General features: G+C 30.6%; 1 long non-coding RNA gene across 3 annotated transcripts in view; it reads left to right on the plus strand.

The window, feature by feature from the left end:
* The first annotated feature begins 5,335 nt into the window (after positions 1-5,335).
* LOC107970692 (uncharacterized) overlaps positions 5,336-14,583 on the plus strand; it is a 55,647-nt gene continuing 46,399 nt past the window's right edge. For all 3 annotated transcript variants that reach the window (XR_001713455.3, XR_001713454.2, XR_010155455.1), the window contains exon 1: positions 5,336-5,414. This is a non-coding gene — a long non-coding RNA (uncharacterized LOC107970692). The remainder of the gene's footprint in view (positions 5,415-14,583) is intronic.

Raw genomic sequence — 14,583 nt, forward strand, 5'->3', positions numbered from 1 at the left:
CTTGTTCATTTTTAAAGCATTTTAGATGATTTTAATATAAAAAATTCACTTATGACTACAATTTATCTTACCATATTTTTATCAGTTTATAAATGGGTAAATTTTTATCTTTCTAAAACAGAAGGCTTATTATATATAAAAAAATAAACATTTTTGTAATAATTTTTCACACAAGTAGAAAACTTTTGTTATTTGAAGAAAACCATTTATAACTTTAAAATTGTATGTTAATATATTTTAATCAGATTTTTTTCTTAGTCTGAAGAACAAGAGTATATGAGTTTCATATATGAGCTAAAATATATTATTAAGACTAGAGATAGATAGATATGTAGATATAACTATTTTGTATGCATTTGTGTTCACAAGCACACATACATACATATATCTGCACATTGAATGCCTTTTTAAATTCTCCCTTTCAAAATAGAAACTAGAATACTTTAGAGTGAATTAGTACATACTATCAGAGACAACACTAAAGACAAAAATGTTTTCATGTCTGCTGTATGGGAGTCAGAGCTATTCAATTTTCCTTCAGGCTTCTTCTGAAAAAACTACCAAGAGACTGCATTTTTATACCACTGGGGGTACTTCTTATGGTACGTATTAATTTGTATTGGCAAGAACTTTTGGAAGACAGCCATTTGCCAGCTTTCCAAGAACAAATTGTATAGTTACAAATGTTGCAGCAGTAGGCATGTATGAAAATGTTGAAATCATAAAAAATAAAAGTGGATTAACATTCGTTTCTTAGCATTAGTATGCAAATAATTGAGAGCTAATGCAATTTTCAGATTACAACCTAATTTTATAGCTTACTTTAGCAAATTGGCTAAAATGAATAAATGTGCTAGTGCAGACATCTAAGTTTAAAATTTGCATATAATACATGACTGGCAAATAAAAGATGTCTATCCAAAAAATGGTATTGCTTGTGAAGAACCTTTGCTTGTTCAGTGATTCTCAATCTACCTGTACCAATGTATGTAAAACCATTAATATATTTTCAGTGTCATTGGCAAAAATTCCATGAAACATTATTTCCATTCAGTGGTTCACAATGAAATGGTTTAAAACATGAATTTGGTGCCGGGGCGGAGGTGGCGGAAGAAAAAAAATGAGATCTATGACCTGAATTGCACACACAAAGATATCATTTTAATAGAGTGTTAAAAAGCATTTTATTCAATCTCAATATTCCAAATTTGAAAGATAATTAATCTATTTCTGCTATTCATACTTCCCCATAACCCAGTTTAAGCCAGTTCCCATAAGAAATATTAACTCTCATTATTATTGAAAATTGCATTTTTTAAAAATTAACCCATTGATTTGCTAATTATATACCCTATATCTGGAAGATTCTATGATGAGTTTCAGTAGGGAACAGAGGAAAATCTACTGGTGTATTTTAAATTCTGATTATTTTTATCCATTTATATGATGATTACATTTTTAAATTATATTGTTTGATGAATATCATTTTATGGTAAATAAATGTGAATGGTAAAATTGTAGACATATTGCTTCTTTTAAAACAAATACACAGGAAAAAATAATAATCTTCAAAGCAGCAGTCACTCTGAAAAGCTTTTAATCCAATGATATCCTAGTCATTTATGGAGATTGTATTTGAATTATTTATTTATTTATTGGTTTAAAGGTTCTGAGTGTGTTGCTATTATTTTTCCTTTGGAGGTGAATCTGATTTTTGAAAATAAAAATCCAGGATTTGAATAAGTATATGGTAAAAATAAATGATGCAAAGTATACAAACAAGTACTCTTGGAAATAACACTGTTCAGGATCCAGTAGGAGTGACGTTTGGGTCTGTGACTAGAAATAAAAGTTATATACCTTTAAACAACTTAAATAAGCTTTCAGGCTAGGCTTTTTTTCTGAGCATGAAGACAATTTATATAAATTTTGTCTTCTGTTCTTAAAGGATAATTTAAAAATATTAAATTACCTACGGCATGTAAGACAAATTGTATTTTCATATCAACAAGTTAGATATGAAAATATTCTTTTAAAGACAAAAAACTATAAATCTGTGTACATCAATGTAACAAACTATCTATAGAGGAAATAGATAATCTGAGCAGTTCTAAATCTATTTAAAAATTGAATTCAGCCCAGGCACAGTGGCTCACGCCTGTAATCTCAGCACTTTGGGAGGCTGAGGCGGGTGGATCACGAGGTCAGGAGTTCAAGACCAGCCTGGCCAAGATTGTGAAACCTCGTCTCTACTAAAAATACAAAAATTAGCCGGGCGTGGTGGCGGGCGCATGTAATCCCAGCTACTCAGAAGGCTGAGGCAGAGAATTGCTTGAACCTGGGAGGCTGAGGTTGCAGTGAGCTGAGATCAAGACACTGCAGTCTAGCCTGGGTGACAGAGTGAGACTCCAAAAAAAAAAAGAATTCATAGTTAAAAATATCCTACTTCAGTTTAAGAAAAAAATAGTTCAAATTCCACCCAATTCTTTTTCTTTTTTTTTTTTAGCAAATGAGAGGTGGTAACAATTCCCAATCATTTTATGAGACTAGCACTGTTACCAAAGAACAGGCAAAGACATTGCAAAAAAAAAAAAAAAAAGAAAAACACAGACCAATGTCTTCTATGAGTACAGACCCTCAAAAACTTAAAATTTCAGCAAGTTGAATCTAGTAATTTATAAAAAGTGTGATCCATGACAGGGTTGAGTTTATTCTCAAAATGCACAACTAGTATAAAAATGAAAAATCATTCAATATAATTTACACCATTAATGCGTTGAAAAATACAATTTGAACAGCTCTATAGATGAAGGAGAGCATCTGAAGGAATTCAACACACATTCAGCATAAAATCTGCAACAAACTAAAAGTTGAATGAAAATTTCTCAACTTGAAAAAGCATAATTATGAAACCTAGAGCTAACCTTATATTAAACAACACAGACCTGAAGGTTTTATACAAATATAAAGAACAGGGAAAAAATATTTGTTCACTACTTTTAATTAACATTATACTGTACATCTTAGTACAATAAGAACATAAAAAAATTGAGTACTGGATAAAGATAAAGAAATAAATTTGTTCCTTTTAGTAAAGGGCATAATCATGCATGTAGAAAGATTGAAGGAATCCATAGAAAAGCTCCTAGAACTCATTAGCAAGTTTAGCAAATTTGTGCAATGTTCCAAAATAAAGTGTAGTTCTATATAACAGAAAATCATTGGAAAATAAAATTAAAATACAATGCAGAATTAAAAAATTTAAATACACTATATATACTATATATGCTATATACTATATATTATGTATAGTGTGTGTATATATACAAAAATTGTGTGTACATATATATGTATATATATAAAATGGCTGAAAATATATTTTTAAAATTGTCACCTAACATTTTTAAGTAGATGATTATGTTAAGAAAACTCTAATAAATCATGAAAAGTAGACTTAAAGCAATGCATTGTATTTTGTATTATATATACTATATGTTATATAGTATATACTATGTGTACTATATTATATAGTATATATAGTATATAAGTATATACTATATATTATATAATATATAGTATATAAGTATATACTATATATTATATAATATATAGTATATATAGTATAATATATAGTATATAGTTTATATAGAAACAATATATAGAAACCCATTAAACCCAACAAGTGGCTTTAAGGAGAACAGACAGAATGTAGATTGCCTGCAAAGAGGTGGAGCTATATTATGTCAGGGTCAAAATAGAGTGCTCTGGGGAGAGGAAGCCATCCAGACATGCATGGTAGAAACAAGATAATGGGAAATAAACCAGAAAAATCTGGTCCAAAAGCTATGCTAAATTTTACTGATGACCAAAAAACAAACAAACAAAAAATACAATTAAACATCCTAGTAGAGGTGATAATGAAGAACAACCATAGTTTAAATGCAGAAAGCCATGAGAACCAAAAGAAGGAACAAAAAGCCGCATTTGGAGACTTAAGAAGAATTCCTTGAGAAAATGGAGTCCAAGCTCAAATCAAATGGCCTTTCTCTTAAAAGAGAAAGGATGTAAAATTCTTTTGTAAGAAATGAGAATATGGCCTTGTGAGAATTTTGTATTTGAAGCGTACAGGTGTTGAGTGAGAGAGGAAACAAAAGAGACAGGTTGGATCAATTGGCACAAGGTCATAATGGGCCTAGTGAGCCACATTAATGCACTTGGATTTATCTATAAGCAAAGAGATGACAGTTAAATCCGTCTATTTTTATTCACATGTAAGTCATGGAAAATCTTAGGCACAAAATATATTTCCTGAAGTTTATAATTCATATGAATCAAATGAAAGATCAGGCCATCTTATTTTCTGATGTTCACACCAGAAAACCTAAAAGTATAGCTCATTGGACAGCTAGAAAAAAACCCATGAATGATAATACTTCTAATTCTGCACCAAAATGAAATGTCTGCTTTCTTCATATTTTGTCATAATGACACAGCACATCTTAATAAAATTAAAAAAAGAAAAGCAACTGTTAGGGGTAGTTATTTCAGGCTAAATATTATCAACAAATCTCAAATTCCGTAATGAGAAGGGATGTAAAATACAGAATAAAAGCATTTTCTCCTTTACATTGAATTTTAATAACTATCATTTATCTTTATTTTCAACTCCTTCCCCAGATATCTTACTACAGCCTTCTAAAGTTTGAAAATGTTTTCTTAAATATTTCTGTCTCTGAAATTTCATGTCAATAATTTTTGATGAATGGAATTAAGTCCATTTTTTTCCTAGATGTATTTTTTTGAAAAAATAATTGTCCTGGTTATAAACATCTGTGTTTTCTGGCAGTGGCCCAAAAATGCCAAAGGAGGTATACAAAATGCTGAGTAGATATTATGATTATATTAATACTATTTTGTATCTATTTGATTTTATTCAAAAATAACATGCTAGAATTTTTATGTTTATTGGCATTCTTTGTTTGTTTCTTTAATTTTTTGTCTATGTATTCAACTATTGCACAGTTATCCATTCCTGATCTCATAACTTTTAATCATTGTTAGACACAGAGTAATGCAGTATGATGATAATTTCCTAACTTTAAATTTCCTGGCTTACTGCATTTCCTTTTATGTTTAAGAACAATAGTATTTTCCTTAATTCAATGCTTCCATTTAAAGAGTTAGAAAAACAGACATTTGTAATCTAGTCTTTTGAGGAACTTCGAACTCAACCTACTTCAAAAATAGCCACTGACTGAGGTCTGTGTGGAGGACCTAATTGGTATGAGTGAAGCACAACAGGAGATAGCAGCTAAATTTGTATGCAAGAGTCAGGATAAGAAGTATGACACTCACAGTGAAAGCACAAAACATCAAGCCAACAGTTCAGGACTAGTCATTCAAATGGACTAAAGGTCAGTTCCTTTTGTATACCTTTCTTACAGAGTTACTTAGAGGTGGGAGATGGAAGAAATGAATTTTTCATGAAATATACTGCCTGAGGAAAAGAAAAAAATGATGTCTATTCCATTGTGTATACCCAGAGCAAAGTGTAAGGCTCGTGGAGTACAAAATGTCATAGGCAAAGCTTGACTCTTTTTTCCATCATACAGTTGGGTAAATGAAGCTTGGCAGTGACTAATAATGCATCAATTTCTCGTGATCATAAATAAACCTGGATTATAAAGAAACATGAGAAAACATCTATCTAAGCCCAGGAAATGATTCAGAATTCCCTGTATGAAGTAAAATCTAGGATGTTTTAATACTCAAGGAAATAACCAGATGTCTGTTTTAATGCTTAGAAAGTTTATAATTTTCTAATTTCTTCTATAAGATAGATAATTAAATTTGAATTTATAAGATACAAATAGAAGATAATTCAAAGAAGCTAATCAATAAATGTGTTCCTCATTTGCTGACCCTGCTTTAAGCAATTTCTGTGAGTCTGATTGTGATTTCTATGTTCCTCTTAAGTGGGGGAGAAAAAATAAGAGTGCATAAAAGAAAGAAAGAAAACAGAGAAAGGTGGGAAAAAAAACAAAGGAAGGAAGAGAGAAAAGAGAATGAGAGGAAGAGAAGGAAGGGGAAAAACAAGATTGACTTTACAGTATGAGATATACTATTATATATTGGTAAGCAATTGGAAAAATATGTGTAAATATAATGGATTAATTGTATTTTAAACAATTACATTTAAATGTTACATACGTTTAAAATTTTAGAATTATTAATCTGACATAACTGTATATTTCTAGGTGTTATTTAAATAAACATAAATTTGTTCCAATTAACTTTTTGATAGATTAATCTACATTGACTCCTATCTTACATACCCATTTAACATTTTTTAGTTTTTTCTTAAATCCTAACGTAAATGAACTCTTCTGTGAGTTGCTAGATTTTCTCAAATATTAAACTTTTTTATTCCTTTTTCTTTTTTCTTTCTATCTCTTCCCTCTTCTGTCCTTCTTACTTTGTAAATAATTTTTCTTCTTCGTTCTTTTTTATTCTTTTACTTAATTACTTTTCTGTCTTTCTTATTTTCTTTCTTTCTTCTGATTACATGCAAAAGTGTACTTCTAGATCACCAGGCAAGATTTCAAATTTTCCAATTGGAGATCCTGGTAGAATTTTTGCTTACAAGTTTTGTAAGCAATAATCTATATTAACAAAATGAAAAAGAGGTAAAATGATTAAAATGTCTACATAATTGCAGATAATTAAATACATAAATGAAGTTAATAGAAAAATAATTTCAAATAAAGAGCAGGTAAATTAAACATCACCTGTTTTTTACTAGTTGCTGTTGATTTTATTACCTAAAAAAGATGAGGAGCTGTAAACTTTGTTATTTTAGGGAGAACAATTGCCATGAATATAGGACACAGCTCTTTCATCTGAATTTGAATACTTATTTATTTTTCTTTTTAAATTAGAGACACTGTCTTGCTATGTTTCCCAGGCTGGACTCAAACTCCTGCACTCAGGCTCCTGTCTTAGACTCTGTAGTAGCTAGGACTACAGGTGTTCACCACTGTACCCAGATTGTGGATTTAAATCTTATTTGAAGGAATTGCTTTAAGGATATAAGGTTAGGTTCTGTTCCAGGTAAATTCGACAATCTTACCATGAAAACAACAAACAAATATCCTGAGTTGGAAGTAGTGAAAAAGTTATGACCGACAAATATCAAATTATTATAATTAAAACTGGAACATGATATCAGATTACAGCAAGTTTGTTTCACTGTCAACCTTGTACCAGCCAAGAATGCAAAGGTACAGTTCTTGCATATTCTACAGCACCTGAGCCAGAAATTCCCCTAAGAGGTTTCTATACATATATTCAGTCCATTTAATTGTAAAGAATGAAATCTGAAGAAAATTACCTGTCTTAGAGCATAATTTACTTTGCACATATAGAGAAGTTATAAAGTCCCTGAATTTATGACATCGAAAGCGAGAAGCTCATTTTTACCACCATTTCCCATTTCAAAATAGGTAATTACAATCGAAGTCCCCACTTTCCACTTTGTGTAATGTATATATCTCACCCATTCTGCCTTCTAGCTGATGGATCTATAGGGAACACATTATGAAATATAAAATTGGATGCAGTTTTCCTATGAAGTTATAATTTTACTTCTATATAGAAAAAATAAATATGTGTGTGGTACTGTTATCCCACTTGTGCTGAGCAACTAATGTTAAAAATCTCGAGCACACAAAATTGGTTAAATCAGTGATTTGCTAGTTTTCTTTTAACGTTTCTCTATGTCTAAAGTATTTTTTTTACTAGCTATATTCTTGATAATTTAAAAGTAGATATTAGGACTCTTCTAAAAAATATTGTCTTTTAAGAGTTTCTGTGGGTTAGAAACTTTTTTTCTTGCTTTCTTATAATTCTTGAAAAAACATTAAACAATTTATCTCATAGAGTACTTTTATGAAACTAAAATTTTATGATTTTTATTTTTAAGGAAATGATTAACTTTATTGGTTAGACTACCATATTTCCTCTATAAGTCTATTACCTACATGAATACAAGGATCCTGCCTCCTTCTCTCTATCTCAGATCCACTGACAGCACCTGGCATAGAGTAGGGGCATCCATTCATAGAACACAAGAATACAGTGGTACTCTACCTGTTTATATGTTTTCCTTTGTACCTTCAACAGCGAATAGGAATACAACTATTTAGCGCACTTAATTTTGTGAGTGAGTTCATGAAATGCAACCTTTCATTCTCTTGTGTGTCTGTGTTGCTGGGAGACCTAGGTTATTGCCTACAATTTGTTTTTGTTCTGAATAAAGCTGCAGAAACCAAATCCAACAACTTTTGGCAAGGAAGCTTCCTTTTATCATGCACCTCCCTCCCTTGGGACTTGGACAGTCTTCTCTTCTTGGAAGGCCGATGCATTTGCAATTCTCTACAACTACTGTAGTCCCATGAGAAATGCTATTTTCCCAAATTTCAACAAAAAATTTGGATTGACATTTTATTTATTGACATTGACATTATTTTACACTTCTTCCAACTCTCCAGAAAATAAGAACCACTTGATGGTAGCAGTCCCACTATCACTGCTGCTCTGTAAATAACTCTTTACAATAATTAACACAACTTAATCTGACTTTATCTGACATATCTTATTTTTAGCTTTCTACTATAATATTTATTTTGGATTTATCTGAGTATTTATTCAAAAAAAAATCCTCAGTATGAAACATGGCTTAATGATTCCAGATATCTCATCATCAAAACTAACTCATGGAACTTTATTCTTAACCTTTCAATATTTCACAGTTTTATTATAAAAGTAATAGTCAGTTCTGCTATTACAAGTAATGGTACTTTTTATTAATAAATTACTCTACACATGTGCTGCTAAATTTCTGCAACCCTAATTTATTTAGAACCTCTTTTTTCTTTCTCTCATGCTACAGAGATAAAAAAAAGTTATTGATATGTGGGATTTCCCTAGTTAATACTCGAAACATTTTGGAAACATTTTTAAAAAAATTATAGCATCATACAGTATAATTTCTTTACTAATGTACATATATCCCCAATCCCTACACCAGGAATTGGCAAATGTTTTCTGTCAAGGGCTAGATAGTAAATATTTTAGACTTGCAGGACATACAATCTCTGCCACAACTACAACTCAGCCTTTGGAGCCTGGAAACAGCTACAAACTGTACATAAATGATCATGGTTGTTTACTACTATTTCTGGACACTTGTATTAGTTTGCTATTACTGCCATAACAAAATACCATATACTGTGTGGTTTAAACACAGAAATTTATTGTCTCACAGTTTTGGAGGCTAGAAGTCCAAAATAAAGGCGTCAGCAGCAGGGTGGTTTCTTCTGAGGCTTCTCTCTTGGCTGTCAGGTGTGACTGCTTTTACTCTATGTCCTCATATGGTCTTTCTTTTATGTCCACACGTGTGGTGGCATCTCTTTGTATGTCCTAATTTTTTATTATAAAGACATCAGTCAGATTGGATTAGGGCCCATTCTAAGGCTTCAGTTAACTTAATCACCTTTGAAAGGCCCTTTCTCCAAATACAAGCACACTCTATGGTATGGGGTTTAGAGCTTCAACACATACATTATGGAGAAACAAACATTCAGCTCCGAACAACACTGATACTTGTTACCACTTAATTTGATGCAGACTTATACCAATTAAATGCAAACCTTCTACTTATGAAGATATTCATATGATATTCCAGAATTACAAAGCTGTATCTACTTTAAATATTTACTACTTTTTATATAGAATGATATACTTTTCAAGACATTGGCCATAACATTCTTTCCATTTATATATATATATTTATCATGTTGTGCTATAAGGATTCAACAATAATTAAAATATGATATCAGCTTTCTAAGTAGGAGGAACCGCCACAAACATATGTACTTTAATATCATAAGTGCAAATATAGATCTATAAAATGTTAAGATGCACATCAGAAACACATAAACTGTAGGTCAGATCTATGGAAAGTTGACTGAAGAGGTAACATTTGAGAAAAACTTTAAAATAAAAAGCATTCTGGTTCATCATGACAAAATGTACATACATGTTCATGTCTCTTGCCATTAACTTTTCATGAGAAATAAAAAATAAAAAATGTGATTAAACCAGTATTGAAAATAAAAGAAGCATGCTATAACTCCAAGGCAAAAAATATTCTCTGGAAGATACAATGCAAATGCCTGAGAAATCCACGACGCCAAGCCAGGAAAGCCCTGAAAAATGTAATGGCAAACTAAAAAACATTGTTGAAAGAAATGAAAGAAGACATAAAAAAAAAAAAGACATCCCATATTCAAAAATCATGACAGACTTTATTCTCTAGATGACAATATTCTCCAAATTGATCTATAAATTCAACAAAACCCCTATCAAAATCCTAGCTAGACTTTTTTTTTTTGGCAGAAATTGTTAAGCTGATCTGAAAATACGTAGGTACAATGGATTCAAAATAGTCAAAGAAATCTTGAAAAAGAACAATGTTAGAAACTGACAATTTCCAATTCCAAAATTTATCACAAAGCTACTGTTATCAACACAACATGATGTTGGAATAAAGGTAGATGTATAGATCAATGGAATGAAATTGAGATCCCAGAAATTAATTAATTATACCATTAATTAATTAGATTAGTAATTAATTAATTTCAGTAACCTAATTAATTAGATTAATGGTTAATTGATTTTCACAAAGGTGCCAAGATAATCCAATGAGAAAGGAATGATGCATGGACACCTGAATAACCATGTGCAACACAATAATGTTGACATGTCCCTTACATCCTGTAAAAAATTAAATCTAGATGGACCATCGATGTAATTATAAGAACTAAAACTGTAAAACTCTTGGAAGAATAAATAGGAGTAAATCATTATGATTTTGGTTTAGGGTATATTTTATACTACACCAAAAGCATAAATGACAATGGGTAAACAGATCATTGTACTTCATCAACATTTTTTTTGAAATTGATAAATTTTACTGCTGAGTGATGGAAAGAGACAAAAATGACAGAAACATAATTCATAGCTGCATTCCTTACTGTAAAGCCAAGCACGAATAGCTCTATTGCTTAGAATCATTGCATTTAAATATAGCAAGATCACATCTTTCATAGTCTTTTTATGGATGATAATAAGGCCACCATCAGGAAAGTGAAAGACTATGCATGCAATGCGAGAACACATTTGCAAATAGTATATCAGATAAGGAACTTGTGCCCAGAATATATAAAGAATTCTTAAAACTCAATATTAAAAATTAAAAATAAATTTGCCTGATTTCAAAGGGAGCAAGAATGCAAAGGATGTATTTCAACAGCTTTATTGATATATAATTACATGCTATAAAATTAACCCAAAGTATAAAACTCAGTGGTTTTTAATATATACACAGATACGTGCAAGCATTACACAATTTTATAACATTTTCATCACCTCAAAATAAAACCCTGTAACCTTAGCTTTTAGCTCCTAATCCTCTATGTATGTATATTCTTAAGAAACAAAAGTATGTATATTCTCAAGAATATACATATTCCTCAAAGTATGTATGTTCTTAAGAAACAAAAAACATAAATAAGCTGATCTTAGTAATTTTACTATGTTATTCAAATTTTGAATTTATTCAGATATATAAATATATATGTATGTATATATACAAATAATATTAAACTGATATATATAAATAACAAAACATAACATCCAAATGGCATTATTTGTAATCAATATTTTGAAATATAATAACATAAAATTCTTAAAAAATGAAAGAACTTTGTTATGTTGATTGGAAATGTAAACATAAAGGCAGAATTATTTTAACTAAAATGTATTTCCTAGAGCTGTTCATTGATATGTACAAGAACAATGGTACCTCAACAGCAATGAACAAACTGGGACCTAGTTGATTTTTTAAAATCTAATTTCAAATTTATTTTAGATTTAGGGAGTACACGTGAAGATTTGTTACATGAATGTATGGCATGATGTTGAGGTTTGGGGTACAGATTCTGTCATCCAGGGAGAGCATAATACCTAATAAGTAGTTTTTCAATCTACGTCCCTCTCCCTCTCTCCCTCCTCTAGTATTCTGCTGTGGCTATTGTTACCATCTTTATGTCCATGTGTACTCACTGTTTAGCTCCCACTTGTAAGTCAGAACATGTGGTATTTGGTTTTCTATTGCTGAGTTTGATTTGATTTTACCCTCGGCCTGAACATCATTAATGTATACCAAGGCTACTGATTTTTCTGTTGATTTTGTATCCTGAAACATTACTGAAGTCATTTATGTTTTAGGAGCTTTTTGGTGGAGTTTTAGAGTTTTATGAGTATAGGATCATATTGTCAATGAATAGAGAAAATGTTATTTCAGTAGTTTTATATTTGATAATGTGAATACAGGATAATGTACCTTTTAAGAATAGACACATGCTGAAGTATTAGTAAAAAATAGACACATGCTGAAGTATTATGATGTTAGTAATATTTTTAAAATCATTTTCTAACAATGAAGTATTATGATGTTAGTAATATTTTTAAAATCATTTTCTAACGAGTTCCAAATAAATAGTGTTACATATGTAATTGTTATGCTATTTATCTCTGTACATGTATGTATATATTTGTATCTAACACTACAGATAAAAATACATAAACATGATAAATGTTAATAATTATTGAATATTACATTTATTATATTCTTATATTATATTATAAGATATATATTATGTCTTATATATATTATATATATCTTATATATATTATAATATAATATTTATTATATTATATTCTTCATGATTCTTGCTTGTTATTTTGCATAATAAATATTTTCGAGAAAATATTGGCAATTTAGTAAGTCATAAGAGTAGATATACAATTTTTTAAAATAGAAATGAAACAGAGCACTTATTTATATTGCAGTGAATCTAGCATTAATAATAAAAAGAGTAGAAATTTATTAATTAAAATACAAGTTTTATATAAGAGATGCTTTCAACAGAGAAAAATTTTAAAGTGTTATTAAGGTTTTTCAAAGTATGGATATTCACTGGAAATATTTCCTACTCCAAGAGTCAACTGAGGCAGTAAACAGAGTAAGTGACTACATAAGGAAGTAGGAAGTTAGATCAAATTACATTTCTGACAATATGGCATGAAAATGCTTGTAAAAGACTGTGGCCACTTGCCTTTTCTTTCCACCTTTGTTCTACTATTTTTAAACTGTAGATCTTATCATCTTTTCTGAAAAATATAATATTAAAATATTAAATCTTATTTGTTGCTTTAAAAAGTAAATGGGCTAAGTTGTTTTATAAAAAGAGACAGACTGTTTTAAGAACTTCTGCACAGCAAAATAAGCTATCATCAGAGTGAACAGGCAACCCACAGAATGGGAGAAAAGTTTTGCAATCTATTCATCTGACAAACAGCTAATATCCAGAATCTACAAAGATCTTAATCAAATTTACAAGAAAAGAAACAAACAACCCCATCAAGAAGTGGGCAAAGGATATGAACAGACACTTCTCAAAAGATGACTTTATGCCACCAAAAAACATTTGAAAAAAAAGTTCATTATCACTGATTATCAGAGAAATGCAAATCAAAACCACAATGAGATACCACCTCATGCCAGTTAGAATGGCAATCATTAAAATATCAGGAAACAACAAATGCTGGAGAGGATGTGGAGAAATAGGAACACTTTTACACTATTGGTGGGAGTGTCAATTAGTTCAACCATTGTGGAAGACAGTGTGGCGATTCCTTAAGGATCTAGAACCAGAAATACCATTTGACTCAACAATTCCATTATTGGGTATATACCCAAAGGATTATAAATCATTTTCCTATAAAGACATATGCACACCTATGTTTATTGCGGCACTGTTCACAATAGCAAAGACTTGGAACCAATCCAAATGCCCATCAATGATAGACTGGATAAAGAAAATGTAGCACATATACACCATGGAATACTATGAAGCCATAAAAAATGATGAGTTCATGTCCTTTTCAGGGACATGGATGAAGCTAGAAACCATCATTCTCAGCAAACTAACACAGGAACAGAAAACCAAACACCGCATGTTCTCATAAGTGGGAGTTGAACAATGAGAACATATGGACACCAGGAGGGGAACGTCATACACTGGGGCCTGAGTGGGGGTCGGGGGCACGGGGAGGGAAAACATCAGGAGAAATGCCTAATGTAGATGACGGGTTGATGGGTGCAGCAAGCCACCATGGCATATGTATACCTATGTAGCAAACCTGCACGTTCTGCACCTGTATCCTAGAACTTAAAGTATAGTAATAAAAAAAAGAACTTCATGAAGGCTGTTTACTAGAAATGTGTATAAACAATATGATGATGCTGCAAATAACAAAGACTCCCCTCTTTATTTGGCCTTATTAATATTCTATTGTGCATATATAGCACTATTTTTCATTCATTCATTTACTAACTGATAAATATGCAGGTTGATTCCACATCTTGGCTATTGTGAATACCAATTCAATAAACAG

The sequence above is a fragment of the Pan troglodytes genome, chromosome 2 (genome assembly GCF_028858775.2).
Source record: "Pan troglodytes isolate AG18354 chromosome 2, NHGRI_mPanTro3-v2.0_pri, whole genome shotgun sequence".
Taxonomy (NCBI): Eukaryota; Metazoa; Chordata; class Mammalia; order Primates; family Hominidae; genus Pan; species Pan troglodytes.